Below are 13,815 nucleotides of genomic sequence, written 5' to 3'. Positions count from 1 at the left end.
CCCCCACTCCCAAAGGCGGGGCTCTACCTTAAGTCATTGCATCAGCTAAAGTAAATGTTCCTATTTCCTCCCCCTCCGCTGGGCTCTTTAGTTCTGTTTAGCTTCTTCATAAATATACACTTTGTACAGCTAAGAGTGAGAGAATGCCAGTGTGGCCAGAAAGAGTGAAGAGTTCACAGGCTGAAGACAGAGGGAGTTACATGAAACTATTAAGCTCAATTAACAAGTGAAAAATGAACTAACTTGTTCCAGAGTGATTTTTAATTCTGTCAAATAAAGAGGAACCAGACTGCAGGGTAAACTCTTATTTATTAGTTTTGGTTAATGAGTTTTTCCATAAGCAGAATTTCTTCAATTTTATTGAATCAATAAAGTCACCATTTGGAAATCTGGTCTTTCCCAGCAGAGCAGTACTTTAATGAAGCATACAGCAAACACCCGAGTGCTGTAAAGTGACTCTGTGGCGGTGAACCAGTCTACGGGGTCTATTGCTGGCCTGGCTGACAGGGCTGCAGAAATATTTCCTTTAAATTTAATCTCCAGCTCAGGAAATCACACTGAGAGCTGACCAATGGGGTGGGATGACATGAAGAAGCATTGGCGTAGGGAAGGAGACAATTCATTGAGTAAAGAGACAGCTTTCACAACTGGAGAAAATCATCACACTGAGGCTTAATATCCAGAATGTATGAAGCTCCTAAACTACTGGAAAAATCAAACAAGAAGTGAATTAATGAAAGGCACAAACACTTCTCAAAAGACAAAGTACAAATAGCCAATAAATATAAAATAATGGTGGACACCATTAGCCATCAGGGAAATGCAAATGGAAAATATATTGAAGTGTGGTCTCACCCCAGTCAGAAAAGCCTGACAAAAAGAAAACCAATAGACAAATGCTGGTAATCACGGAGGGAAGGGGGAACACTTCCACATTGCTGATGGGGTTATAAACTAGACTAGTCCTGTGGAAATTAGTATGGGGGTTCCTCAAATAAATAAAAGTTAGAGATAACACATGACTACGCTAGACCACTTCTGGGTACATATTCAGGCGACTCTAAATAAGCACAGCCCAGAAGTCCTTGCACATGATGTTCATGGAAGCCATAACAGCCAAGTTCAGAATCAACCCCGCTGCCTGTCGGCAGATGAACAGAACAAGACAACGTGGTTGAACATCAACAGTGGAGTTTTAATCAGCTGGGAGGAACATTGAAATTATTCTGTTTTCTGGAAAATAGATTCAACTGTAAAGCAAATTAAGAAAGCAAGCAAGACTTGGGCAAATATTGCATATTGTCTCGCACTTGTGGATCTGAGATTAAAAAACTAATACGTAAAGCAATCCCTCCCCTCTCTCACTATCCTTAGGACAAGAAAGAGAAGAGAGACAGAGAAAAAAGGTGACATATGGGAGGGGAGTAAAGGTGAGGTATGTAGCACAAAATAGGATATATTTGAAAGAAAACTATCTTTATGAAGCTAACATTATGTACAACGACTACATCTCTGTAGACGAAATTCTAAAAGCTCTTATTAATAAAAAACCCAGGAGCTAAGTGTTGGGGTGAATGCTAAAAGATCAGAGAAGCAGAACAAGCCACAGCTAACCTCACCTCGCCATCTCCTCATCAGATCCTGTTTCCTCAGACTGAAAGCCTCTGAGTCCTCATCTGAGTGGATCTCAACTGAACTGCTGCTAAAAGTTTAAAAGGTTAAAAGCCTCTAGTTCCTGGTTTTCGTGCCTTATATACCTTTCTGCTTCCTGCCGTCACTTCATGGGATTAAAGGCTTGTGTCTTTCCCAAGCAAAGACATGAGATAATCAAGTGGTGGGATTAAAGGTGTGTGCCACCACACCTGGCTGTTCCTAGTGTGGCCTTGAACTCACAGAGATCCAGACAGATCTCTGCCTCCCAAGTGATAGGATTAAAGGCATGTGCTACCGTTGCCTAACCTCTGTGTTTAATATAGTGGTTATTCTGTTTTCTGACCCTAGATAAGTTTATTATGGTGCACAATATTTTGGGGGACACAATGTCACCACGTGTCTCAACAATACATTTACCTTCACTCTGAAAATCACGTGAATTTGTTTTTATTTTCAGGGTGATATATTTTTCTTATATGTGTTACCAATGAACAATCATAAGAATTCTTATAAGGGAGTGATGTCCTTTAGAAAATAGCAACGAATCCTTTCTCCAGTCCTGCCTGGCTTGTCTGTGGCTAGGTTTTCATAGTACGGCTATCTCCACTGTGTCATGGTTAAAAGTCACATCTTCCCCTGAGGAGTCTCTTGTCCACACCCACCTCTGTTTATAAGCGAGTCCAAGGCAAACTTACCAGAGGAGCAGACTTCCTTTTCTCCGAGGCAAACGTGGCACCATGATGTGTTTGCAGATAATCAGTCAATACTTCTTTATTTCTAAAGTCAGTGGTGGTAAAGGAATTTCCTTCACTGTGGCCCCAAGTCCAGAAATTTTTGTTTACATTGTATTTTTTTTAACAGAGAAAGGAAGAGAAATAATAACTTGGAGACGGTTGGCTCACTCTGAGGAGACTGCCTAGGTTGGTCTCTATATCTGACCTCTGTCCATAGTCTGAAGATGGAACAACAGCAGCATATTGGGATCAAAAGAAATTAGTTTCCAGTCTTATTTCATGGGCCATGCATATATTTAGTTATCAACAGATAGCGTTGGCCGAACTCACTCCAGCCACAAGCCAAACATATCAAGAAACAAACACGTACTCCCCCTATGCCCCTCCAACTATTTCCACAGTTCTGCCTCCGAAGTGGAAATCCCAGGAGGGGATTCAGGTTTTGTAGGGTCTGGAGCATATAAAGTATAAAACACTTTTTCAAAATATTTATTTATTTGGTGGGTATGTGAGCGCATGCTATTCATGGGTGTGGAGGCCAGCAGGTGGTCGATAGCTCACAGGAGTTGCTTCTCTCCTTCGACCATGTGGGTTCTGAGGACAGGAGTCAGGTTGTTAGCCACAGTGGCAAACACCTTTGTGCGCTGAGCCATCTCACTGGCCTGACAAAACACCGAAAGAAAAATTTTCCTAATGATTGAAGGGTAACCACAGAGCAATGTGGCTGTTCTTTTCCTTACACTACGCGAGATAGCTATGTGTGACAGTGTTCGTCCAATCTGGTAAACCTAAGGGATTTGTGAGGGACCTTATGAGTGCAGCCAGGCTCGGCTGCATGGAGCTACCACTGCCTGATGGGTCAGGGCTCTCATCTTTCTCATCCTCTTTTTCCTACTGACGGGCAATTACTATGGAAGCTTATGTACCATGTATTATGTTACGCCTTCATTGGAGAGCGTCGACTGGACTGCTGGGTTCTAACCCTAGCCTCACTAACACTATCTGGGGAACCCTTAAAGGTACACAAGTGCCTCTCTGTTACTCAGCTCCCCCTGTTCCCTTCAGGTCTGGCCCCGGCAAGATGATTAGGGAGCTCTATGGTTATTGCACTCCACTGACACTTTTTTATGTCCCACTGCAAGTGTGCTACAGGGAAAGCAGCTGTTTAGCAGGATCCTTGTCCTTGTACTTGTATTTTTTTTCTGAAAAGAATTACCTTCCATTTCATGTTACAACACATACTCATTTAATTCATTTAAAGCAACTTTGCCTTTTAGAGTCTTCTACCAACATTTTCCGTTGTCCCTTTTCTTTCTTTTTTTAAATGTGAGAGTGAAAAAATAAAGACTGAAAAACATCATCCTTTTTATTGGAAAGGAAAGAGCAATATCCACAAACCGGATATTAGTTTCTGATGGGTCTATGCCCTTCTTTCCATGAGTAACAGTTTAATGTTTTTGCTCAGCATAAGGGAGAAATGTGTCTAGAGCCATTTTTTCCCTCTCTCCATCTCTTAATACCAATGCTTGTATCATGGTCAGTTTTAAATTTTGCTTTATAAATTGATCGTTTCTTCTTGAAATTCCTTCCCAAGACTCAGAGCAGTGTACAACAAAATTTTGAAGGGGAGAAGATCAGGGGGAAATGGTAAGCTATTTAGATTTTTAGAAGACAAGCTCAGGTTTGTTTATTTGTTTGGTGTTGGTTTTTACTTCCTTTTTTTGTTTGTTTTTTTGTGACAGAGTTTCTCTGTTCTGGAATTCACTCTGTAGGTCAGGCTGGCTTCAAACTCGAGATCTTTCTGTCTCTGCCTTATGAGTTCTGAGATTTAAAGGCATGTGCCACCACTGTCCAGGTGGACAAGCTCAGTTTGAAGATAGCCTTAAGTGGTAGAAAATACTGTGACATACAAATACAACCCCAGTATTTGCTGACACACATACAATCTCATTACTTGCTGGATGAACTTTAAAAAAATAATAACAATGAGAATCACTAGACTCTGCAGAGACAGTTCACGAGAATGTCTCGCTGATTGCTTGCAATGTTGTTGGGTGGACTCTGGAACTAGAACACAATGGCATCGATAGGTCAAGAAGCTTAATATGTGAGGTTTGAGCATCCGTAGGGTGTGATGTAGACAACAACTGTCTCCAGTTTTGCCTTTGGAATATTCAGGTAAAAGTCAAGTCCATAAAATGGAGACATAGCAGGTATGAAAATAAGCCTCTGAAAATAATTCCTGTCATACTAAAAAATAAACCATTAATTACAAGTTTAAAGTTTTCTTTTTTTTTTGGCAAGTGCACTTGAGAGCTCTCTTTCTGTGTATGACATTTCCTGCCCTTAACATTTCATTGGCTTTATATCATCAAGGAAACACATTCAATTTGTCCTATAATTACCTAATATTAAAGAACCAGTCATGTATATACATTGTGCTTTTATGATTTTTCTCTCACAGAACGGACAGATCCACTATCATCATGAGTACTTCATTTTTAAAGTTACCTATATGGCTTATTTTTTTTAAATGCTCATTTATTTGTGTGTGAAAGCGTGTCTACACGTCCTGGCCGAGGTTTGCTTGTGGAGGTCGGAGGATACCTGGGAGGAATTTGTTTTCTCCTACTGTGTGGGTCCCGGAGGTCAAGCTCAGGCTTGGTGGCCAGCACCCTTATCCTCCATCTCACTGGTTCCCATTTGTTTTCATGCTGTTCGAGTTGCCTTAAAACGCCATGCTTGCTACTTTACCTATAGTATGAAGAACCCTCAAACTAAGAATACAATTATCTATCGCATCCACTTTTTTGTTTTCTATGTTGATTTCATGCCTTATAGGCTCTGCTTAGTTTTCTGAAGTTGATTTTTGATTTGTGAGCAAAGTTTTAAAAAGCTAAAAAGGGTGAAATTGGTTCAATGTTTCCAGCACAACGCAACGTTTCTTTTGTGGGTTTATTTCCCTGCTGCATTAATTTGTGGTTACTCACCTTCTCCTCAGAGATCTCCGGGGAACCCCAAACCTGATTCTCCATGATCTGACATGAACCCAAACATTTCTCCCAATAAATTACATCTCATGTGTAATAAAACAAAATCAGCTTCCTCGGGGTGGGGAAGAATGCTCCCGGCCTCCATTGGCTGTATTTTGGGGTTTTGTTCACACACATCCTGCGGATGCGGATCTGCAGCCTATGCGGGTCCGGGAGGAGGAATGTTGAGTTCCCTCACTGGTCCAAACAATGCCGGAATGTTTTTCCCCTGTCCATTCACTTAAACAATGTGCCATTCTGTACCTCATAAGCACTTAATTTATTCCAACTCTTTGGCCTGACCTGTAATCCCCCTCTCCTTACCCATCTGACCCATCTGTGTTTCATTTCCCACTCATCAGCATCCAAAGAGCTGGGCCCGGGCCCTGTTTGGAACCATTAGCCAGAGATTGGCACTCTTCCCTCTTCCTGCGCCACATCCTCTGCTGGAAAAAAAAAAAAAAATGACCATCAGATCAGAGAACAGAACCTGCTTTGTGCCCTGTACCGGGGATCTGGAAGCATTTTCAATCATTTGCACTCTATACCCACTCAAACGCATTAATGTGATCAACATTGGGTCTGTTGTGGGCATTTTTTCCAGCAAATAGCTTGCTAACATTCCAGGCATGTACTTCCCCGAAAACAAGACTGAGACAGGGCCCTGAATATTCAATTGGAAAATCACCAAGAGCAGAAGCTTAGTTTGGCACGGCCGGTGTTGATTCTTAATAAGTGACTTCCTAAAGCTGAGGCATGGGGCTTACAGCGTCAATGACTTGTTTGAAAAATATTTTGTAGGTGCCTCATACCACTCTATTTCCTGTGGTATGCGTCATAGTGTGAGCTATTCCAAGCCAGCCTGGTTAAGCACACTAACTTTTTCCCCCCCAAGATTGTGGTGTTTGACTAAAAATGTCTTTATACAAGATGAGCTCACAGCTATTAGTGCTGATGTAGTTTTAACTGCTTGGATACCAACTGCAGCTGCTTGAAAATGTGCTGAAAAGGGTAAACCTGAGCGAAAACATCTCTCACCCTGTCGAACATGGCGGGACGCAGTCCGGCAGCCGCGTTTCTTCAGGGGAAAGCGGTTCAGTTAGGCACAATGCATACCTTTCACTTTCATTAGAAAGACTTACTGTTCTTAATATATTACCGAAGTCAAGGTGCTGAAGACATCTGGAACACCGGAATAAAATTAACCCTTTCACAGCTTCAGGTTTTTTTTTTTTTTTTTAACGCTTGCCAAGGAGGAAAGGTAAATTCAGAAAACAAACAGATTTGTCTCAATTACATTTCCGAAAGGGTAACAAAAGGAAACCTGAAGACCTGAGAGGCTGTCCGTGGCATTAAAGTGTATGTGAGCAGGACTTGCGTGAGGATCAAATAGGACCCAGTATGTAAGAGCCTTTTGACAAGCGTTTCTAATTCTAGACATGGGGGAGAGAGTGTCACCACTGAGTGTCATGGGCGAGCCTCACAAGCATCCAGCACTTCCGAACGCTGCAGCTCTCCACAGAACTCATGACGTAGACGTTGTCATTTGTGTTTCACAAGGAAGGAAGGAGACTCTCAGGGAGAATTCAGTAAATTTCATAAAGCAGTGTCCCCGATTTATTTATTACAAAGGCAGGGCCCCAACGTAGGTCAGTGTGAGTAATTCCCGGGTGCTTTATCCGCCACCTTGCCGCCCAGAGATAAAAGTAATCTCATGTCTGTTATAGCTGCCATTGTCTACTTTTTGTTTAAAGGATCCATGTTTGCCCCAGTGTCCTGAGCTGGAAGAGGAGATGAATATAAATCTGTGTGAGTCATGTCCTTTCCTGCTTTTCTCCAGTGAATACGGTACAGGCGGCGTCTAGTTTGGGGCCAGTACCCAGTGGGTGTTCAGTGGCTATTAACTGATTAGACATTGTCTATGCCATCTCTGAATGATTTGTGTCTCTACAATAGGACCTTTTATAACAGAGAAGAGAGGGATTGATACCCTGGACACTGCCTGGGCTGTGTTTGCCTCTTGGGGCAAATAATTTTCGTTGGTGCCAGGAGCAGCTCCGACGTGTCTGCTCTGCCCTTATGTGGCCTGGGGCTTTGAGCTTGGGAGAAAAGCCCCAGCCTGGTCTTGGATGAAGCAAAAATGTACCAAAGGGGACCCAGGGGAGCTATGGAGTTTGTTAGAAGAGGTGACCACATGAGGGTCTGCCTGTTGATGATTGTCAAGGCAAGAGCGTGCATGTAGGTGATGGAAGATTCTCTGAGGCAACACACTACCAAACCAATACACTGCCCAGCACTAGAAGGGGGAGGGGGAACTTCTGCCCCACTACAGCTTGGGGAGGTAACCAGTAAGTCTGTACCATGAATTGGAAAAGGGAGTTTTTGTGTTGGCTTTTTCCTCTTGGTTTAGAGTTTTGGGTCTTGGGTCTGTCAGCTTGCAGGCTATATAGTAACACATGGTGACTGTCAACTGTGAGTTGGTCCTGTTTTTTTTTTTTTTTTTTTTTTTTTTTGTATTTTTTGGTTTTTCGAGACAGGGTTTCTCTGTGAAACAGTTCTGGCTGTCCTGGAACTCACTCTGTAGACCAGGCTGGCCTCGAACTCACAGAGATTCACCTGCCTCTGCCTCCCGAGTGCTGGGATTAAAGGTGTGTGCCACCATCACCGAGGTGAGTTGGTCCTTTTTGCCTTGATGTGCAGTATGCTATCTGAAGTAGGTCCCTTGCTTCTTGATCAAGATTGGGACACCAAGTCAGTTTCCTTAAAAAGACAAACAAACCAAAGCAGACATTTATTTATTTTATTTTATGTGTGTGAGTGGTCTCCCTGCAGGAACGTCTGTTTACCATGTGCAGATCTGGTGCCTAGGGAGCTCAGAAGAGAGTGTCAGAGCCCCTGGAACTGGAGTCACAGAGGGTTGTGAACCATCATATGTGTGTTGGGAACCCAAACTGGGTCCTCTCTGCTCTTACCCACTGAGGCACCTCTCGAACCTGTGGTTTCCTTTTAGAGTACAGTTTTTAGGAAATACAAACTTCAAAAAATTATTTTGTATAGTTTAATAGCATTAGCAGAGACATTGGTTCAGAATACCTAGCCTTGAGATTGGTTTTGTGCTAAGTTGTGAGCAGCTCATATTTTCTACTTGAGACACTTTTAAGTTTCTTTTAAGGGAGTGGAAATCACTTATTATTCTGACTGGGAGATTTGCCACCACAGGATTGTCACATTTGGTGACAAGCCACATGAATATGTCACTAACCTAAGAAAACGTTGGCAGGTTTACTTATTTTTCTTCATTTCTTTCATTCTTGTAGTTAAACTCTACTTTGGAACCATTTAACAAGAAGGTAACATTAGGAAAAGAAAATAGACTTCTTTTCCCCCTAAGGAGAACAGATGACCTGGGCGCTCGTGAGCTGATGCTCCGTTCAGGCCATTTGTCACCTCAGTGAGAACTAATCTTTTACATGTTTCTGTGTTGTTGTTATAGTTCCTCCAAGTGGCTTCGCACCTTCTCGGAACAGAGACTGCCACCCTTTGCAAGGCAGAGGGAAGGATACATGTAAGAAAATGTCGGAAGACAGAAAATGAGTGATCCGACACGGTGTTTCCATCAGTTTGGAAATACTGGCTAAGATTAGCAGCTGAAGCCTAAATGCGTGATGTTCACCCGAGTCTGAGTTTTCACCCAGGCAGCTCCACAGCCAGGCTTCACGTTTACCATAGACTGAAGTCTACATCCACTGTCAGTCTTAAGTAGGGACTGTGTTTGAGAGAACGTACTAGAATGCTGGGGTTTTCTCTAAAGATTACACGTAGCCCTTCAAGTAAAGCTGCATGAGTCTCATTCCTGAGGCCGTGCACACAAAGTTTCAGGAAACAGCAGGTCTTAATTAGCCCTCTCATTTATAGTTTCACCTGAAAAAATACATTTAAAAAAATCATATATATTTGGCTGTCGAAATTTTTCAAGTCAATAAATTCTTGCTAATTAATCACATTAACGGTACTCCTTAAAAGTTGAAACAGAATCAGAAAACAAACCAAAATCCCCATAAATATCCTACATAAAGGCCTATTCACAGATCCTTTTTCAGTTTTGAAGACTTTTACAAGTGTTTTTCCCTTCCTGCCCGGACGATCTCACGTGTGCACGCGCACGCGCTCGCACACACACACACACACACCTATTATGTCACTCTCCATAGCTGTCATTATCTGTACAGGAAGGTAGTTCTGGTGGCAGATTTTGATACTTGGGGATAACATCATTGTAGGTACCTTTGAGCCTGGAGTTTTTACTTGTCACGACTTTGAGATAAGAACTCAGAAACTCTCCGCAGCGGCAGAGTCTCAGAGTTGTCTCAGAGTCTCCTCCTCAGAAAGTTAGTGTGGTAGGGAAGACAGGGTGGTCAGCTGGGAAAACAGAAGCTGAGGGAGTGATGGGCTTCCTCTTGTTCATTCAGAATTGCTGTCTTCCAAAGGACCCTAATTATTGGTATAAATTTGCCCCTCTAATATCCTGCTTGAGGCTTTGATCTGTAACAGCACACAATGTCCCAAAGCAGGATTATTTAAATCCGCTTTAGAAACAAAAACAAACAGATCCAAATTCCTACCTCTCTCCATGGTGTGTGTCCTGAGACTAGTGCTACCAATGGTCATTAAAACAGCTTCTAGGGGCCTAAGAGATTGGGTCACAAGTACAAGCTGCTCTTGCAAAGGATGTAAGTACAGTACCCAGCATCCGGGTTCTGCAGCTTACAGCCCTGTGTTACTCCAGCTCCAGGTAGAACTGCCTCAGTCTGCATTTTCCCCACCCCATACACATAAAAAAAAAAAAAAAAAGAAAGAAAGAAAAGAAAAGAAAAGAAAATAGCTTTCCAAACTTATAAACCATAGTCTCTCAATTTTTTCTTGTTCATATTTATCAGGATGTTGTATTTGAGTCCATGTGCTGTAATTTAAAATTCTGAGCTGGAGTTTCCCCACTCACCATGACAATCTGAGACTGTTTGGAATCTGAAGCTGGAGTCTGAACCAGAACTTCAGACTGGTGCATTGCTCTTCCTCACCAGAGGAACTTCTTGGAGTAGATGGCAATGAACACTGGAACCCACAACTCATCGACACACAGAGAAAAAGAGACTTCGGAATACTCATCCTTAAATGGGATGTTTGAGTCACAGCCCTCAGTTCAGGGCTCAAGTATCTACCTAGGGAAGGAGGCAGAGAGATTGTAAGAAGTGATAGATGACTTCAAAGACACAATGTTTTCCCGACATACAGGGCAGAAGCACATATGAACTCAGATTGTGGTAGCATGCCCAAGGCCTGCACAAACTCAAATTCCAGCATGGAGGAGGGGAGGGGGACAGGATATCCCATTTCCCACTGAGGAGCTTTTGAAATTTTATAGTTCCTGAGAGGGACAGTCCGTTTTCTTCGATGGAATGGCCACTCCTGTGAGTAGTCATCCAACACAACCTGGATTCCACAGGTTTGGTTTTGTGTTCATGGGGGTGGGGAGCAGGACAAGGAAGAGAGAAAGAGAGCACATGAAGTTAGGTGAGTAAGGAGGCAGGAGGGGTTATATGTGGAGTTGGGGAGGAGAATGAATATGATCAAAGTGTATAAATTCTCAAATGTAGTTGTAATTTTCTATCCCGCCAGCCATCTTCCAAATAACCACATGTACTTCTTATTAATTATAAAAGCTCAGTTGATAGCTTAGGCTTGTTTCTAAATAGCTTTTATAGCTTAAAGTAATCCATTTCTATTCATTTACTTTCAGTCTCATGGCTTTATTACCTCTTTCTCATTTTGTGTGTCCAACTTGTTCCACATCTGGAGGGCTTCTCCCCATACCTCCTGGAGGCTCCATCCTCCTTCATCCCTGCACTCTTTCCCTGTCTGCAAGTCCTGCCTAACCTCTTCCTGCCTAGCTATTGACCATTTAGCTCTTTATTATACCAGTGAGAGCAACACATATTCACAGAGTACAGAAAGATTATTTCACAACACTCAAAGAATAAAAAAATACTTTAAGAAACCTTAGCTTATTTTTCTCGGTGATAGGTAACCATTTTTACTATAAGATTTCTGAATGTGGGTCATTTTTTAAAAGGAAAATGAATCAGTTAACCTCAGTTATTTGTTCTGACAAACAACCAGTTTTGTATGGCTGAACCAGAGTAACAACAGCTTCAGGAATGCTTTGTTTGTCTGTTTTGCAGTGTGGAGGAGCAAACCCAGGACCTTGTGAAGGCTCAGCAAACAGTCTACTACTGAGTCATATCTGAAGCCCCTGTTTTCTTCTGACAGAGCCTTACTTTGTAATTCAGGCTAGCCTTGAACTTCCTATGTACTCTGTGCTGAACTGGCAACCTTCCTGTCTCTACCTACTGAGTGCTGGGATTCTAATTGTGACTAGCTCGAGTAATTAGATTTTCATTTTTATTGTTATCAAGATGGCCTAACTAATTTTACATCTCTGTAGGGGAAAATGTCTATAAAAATTTCAGTTCAGCTGGAACCCTTTCCTCCAACTACTAATAGTTGATTGTGACAGAAATATAGCTTTTTATAAAATCCTCATGTGGAAATTTTAGGATTAAAGATTTCAATTTGATTTTATAGTATATGGGAAAGAAAAAAGAACTGTATTCAATTACAAACACTAGTCTTTGAGTGTCTTTCAGGAAGTTGACTCTTCATTGATGGATTGATGGAGTTTTGGTTTCCTTTGCTTTTTTTTTTTTTTTTTTTTTTTGGTTTTTCGAGACAGGGTTTCTCTGTGTAGCTTTGCGCCTTTCCTGGAACTCACTTTGGAGACCAGGCTGGCCTTGAACTCACAGAGATCCGCCTGGCTCTGCCTCCCGAGTGCTGGGATTAAAGGCGTGTGCCACCACCGCCCGGCTTTCCTTTGCTTTTTTGCCTCCTTGCTTTCCTAGTGTGACAGTCTGTGCACTACAATGCCATCCATTTAAGGTATAGTGAATTAAAACGTTTCCTCACCTGGTCCCAGCTAAACCTCTGTTTAATATGGGTAAATCATTACAATTAAGTGTACCAGGATTTTTCTTTTTTCTTTTTTCTTTTTTGGACCACCAACCAGCTCCTAAATCATGACATGGAGACTTCTTATTAGTTATATTAGTTATGAATGCTCAGCCTAGCTTAGGCTCATTTCTGGCTAGCTCTTTTAATTTAAATTGACCCGTTTCCCCTCATCTACCTTTTGCCTCGGGACTTTTTACTTTTCTTTCCTTCTGTACATCTTACTTTCACTGCTTCTCATGTCTGTCTGGCTGGTGGCTGCCCGACTTCTTACCCCAGGAATGTCTCTTTCTCACTTGTTTTCTCCTCCTTCTTCACTCCTTCTTTCTGAGCCTAGATTTCTACTCCTATTTATTCTCATTGCCTGCTGGCCCCGCCTCGCCCTCTTTTGCCTAGCTATTGACCATTCAGCTTTTTATTAGATCAATCTGGTGCTTTAGGCAGGGAAGGTGAAACAAATGCAGCACATCCTTACATAATTAAACAAATGCAGCATAAACAAATGTAACACATCTTTACACAGTTAAAGTAATATTCTGCAGCATAAACAAATGTAACATATCTTTGCCCAGTTAAATTAATATTCCACAACAATTAAGTTTCTTCAACTTAAAAATTCAGAAATTCAATTATTTATTCACTCAGCCATCTTTCAGTGAGTGTCAACCACAGGCAAAAACATTGTACTGTGTGCTGTCAAATACCAAGATGTGCAGTAATCATTGACTCTTGGCAGTCTTAGAGCATTGTGTGAACAGACTTGTAGGAGACTGGAATGGAGCTGAGACTTACAAACATATTTCCCTTTACTCATCAGTAGGTGTGCTACAACTGTTTAGCACATAGAGGGTATCAAGAGAGAAAGCCAGCACCGTGGGGAGCAGTTCATAGCAGTTCCAAGTAGGGAACTGAGAAAGAGGTTTGGAGAGACGGCTCAGTGGCTCAAAGCAATGGATGTTCTTCTAGAGGGAACATACCTGTCTGGTGGCTCACCACTATCTGTAATGCTGATTTGTAGGATCCCATACCTCTTCTTGCCTCTGTGGACACTGCACTCAAGTGCTACACATTTGTATATGCAACAAAATATCCACACCCATAAAAGGCAATAAAAATTTAAAAAATATATGAAAGAGGGAAAAGAGAGAAGTGGGAAAGGTCTTTTGCTCTCCCCCATCTTACTGTAGATGACATGGAAGAATTAAGCAATGAGGTGGAGTTGAGATGCAGAGTGTGAACTCCTGGATTCTGGCTAGACTGAGAGAACCCAGTGGGACATCAGCTATTCAGTGTCCCAAGGAGATGGAGAAAGGATAGAGACCAACACAGGGACA

At 42.0% G+C, this 13,815-nt stretch overlaps 1 long non-coding RNA gene across 2 annotated transcripts in view; it reads right to left on the bottom strand.

The window, feature by feature from the left end:
- Positions 1-290: 290 nt before the first annotated feature.
- The window catches only part of LOC128107066 (uncharacterized), a 62,569-nt gene continuing 49,044 nt past the window's right edge, over positions 291-13,815 (bottom strand). For both annotated transcript variants that reach the window (XR_008216943.1, XR_008216944.1), the window contains exons 6-8: positions 10,419-10,638; positions 6,458-9,340; positions 291-5,865 (exon numbers count right to left, since the gene is read on the bottom strand). This is a non-coding gene — a long non-coding RNA (uncharacterized LOC128107066). The remainder of the gene's footprint in view (positions 5,866-6,457; positions 9,341-10,418; positions 10,639-13,815) is intronic.

The sequence above is a fragment of the Peromyscus californicus genome, unplaced genomic scaffold, assembly GCF_007827085.1.
Source record: "Peromyscus californicus insignis strain IS unplaced genomic scaffold, ASM782708v3 Scaffold_12__1_contigs__length_115047231, whole genome shotgun sequence".
Taxonomy (NCBI): Eukaryota; Metazoa; Chordata; class Mammalia; order Rodentia; family Cricetidae; genus Peromyscus; species Peromyscus californicus.
Note: the sequence above shows the minus strand (reverse complement) of the source record. Positions and strands in the feature narration are given on the sequence as shown.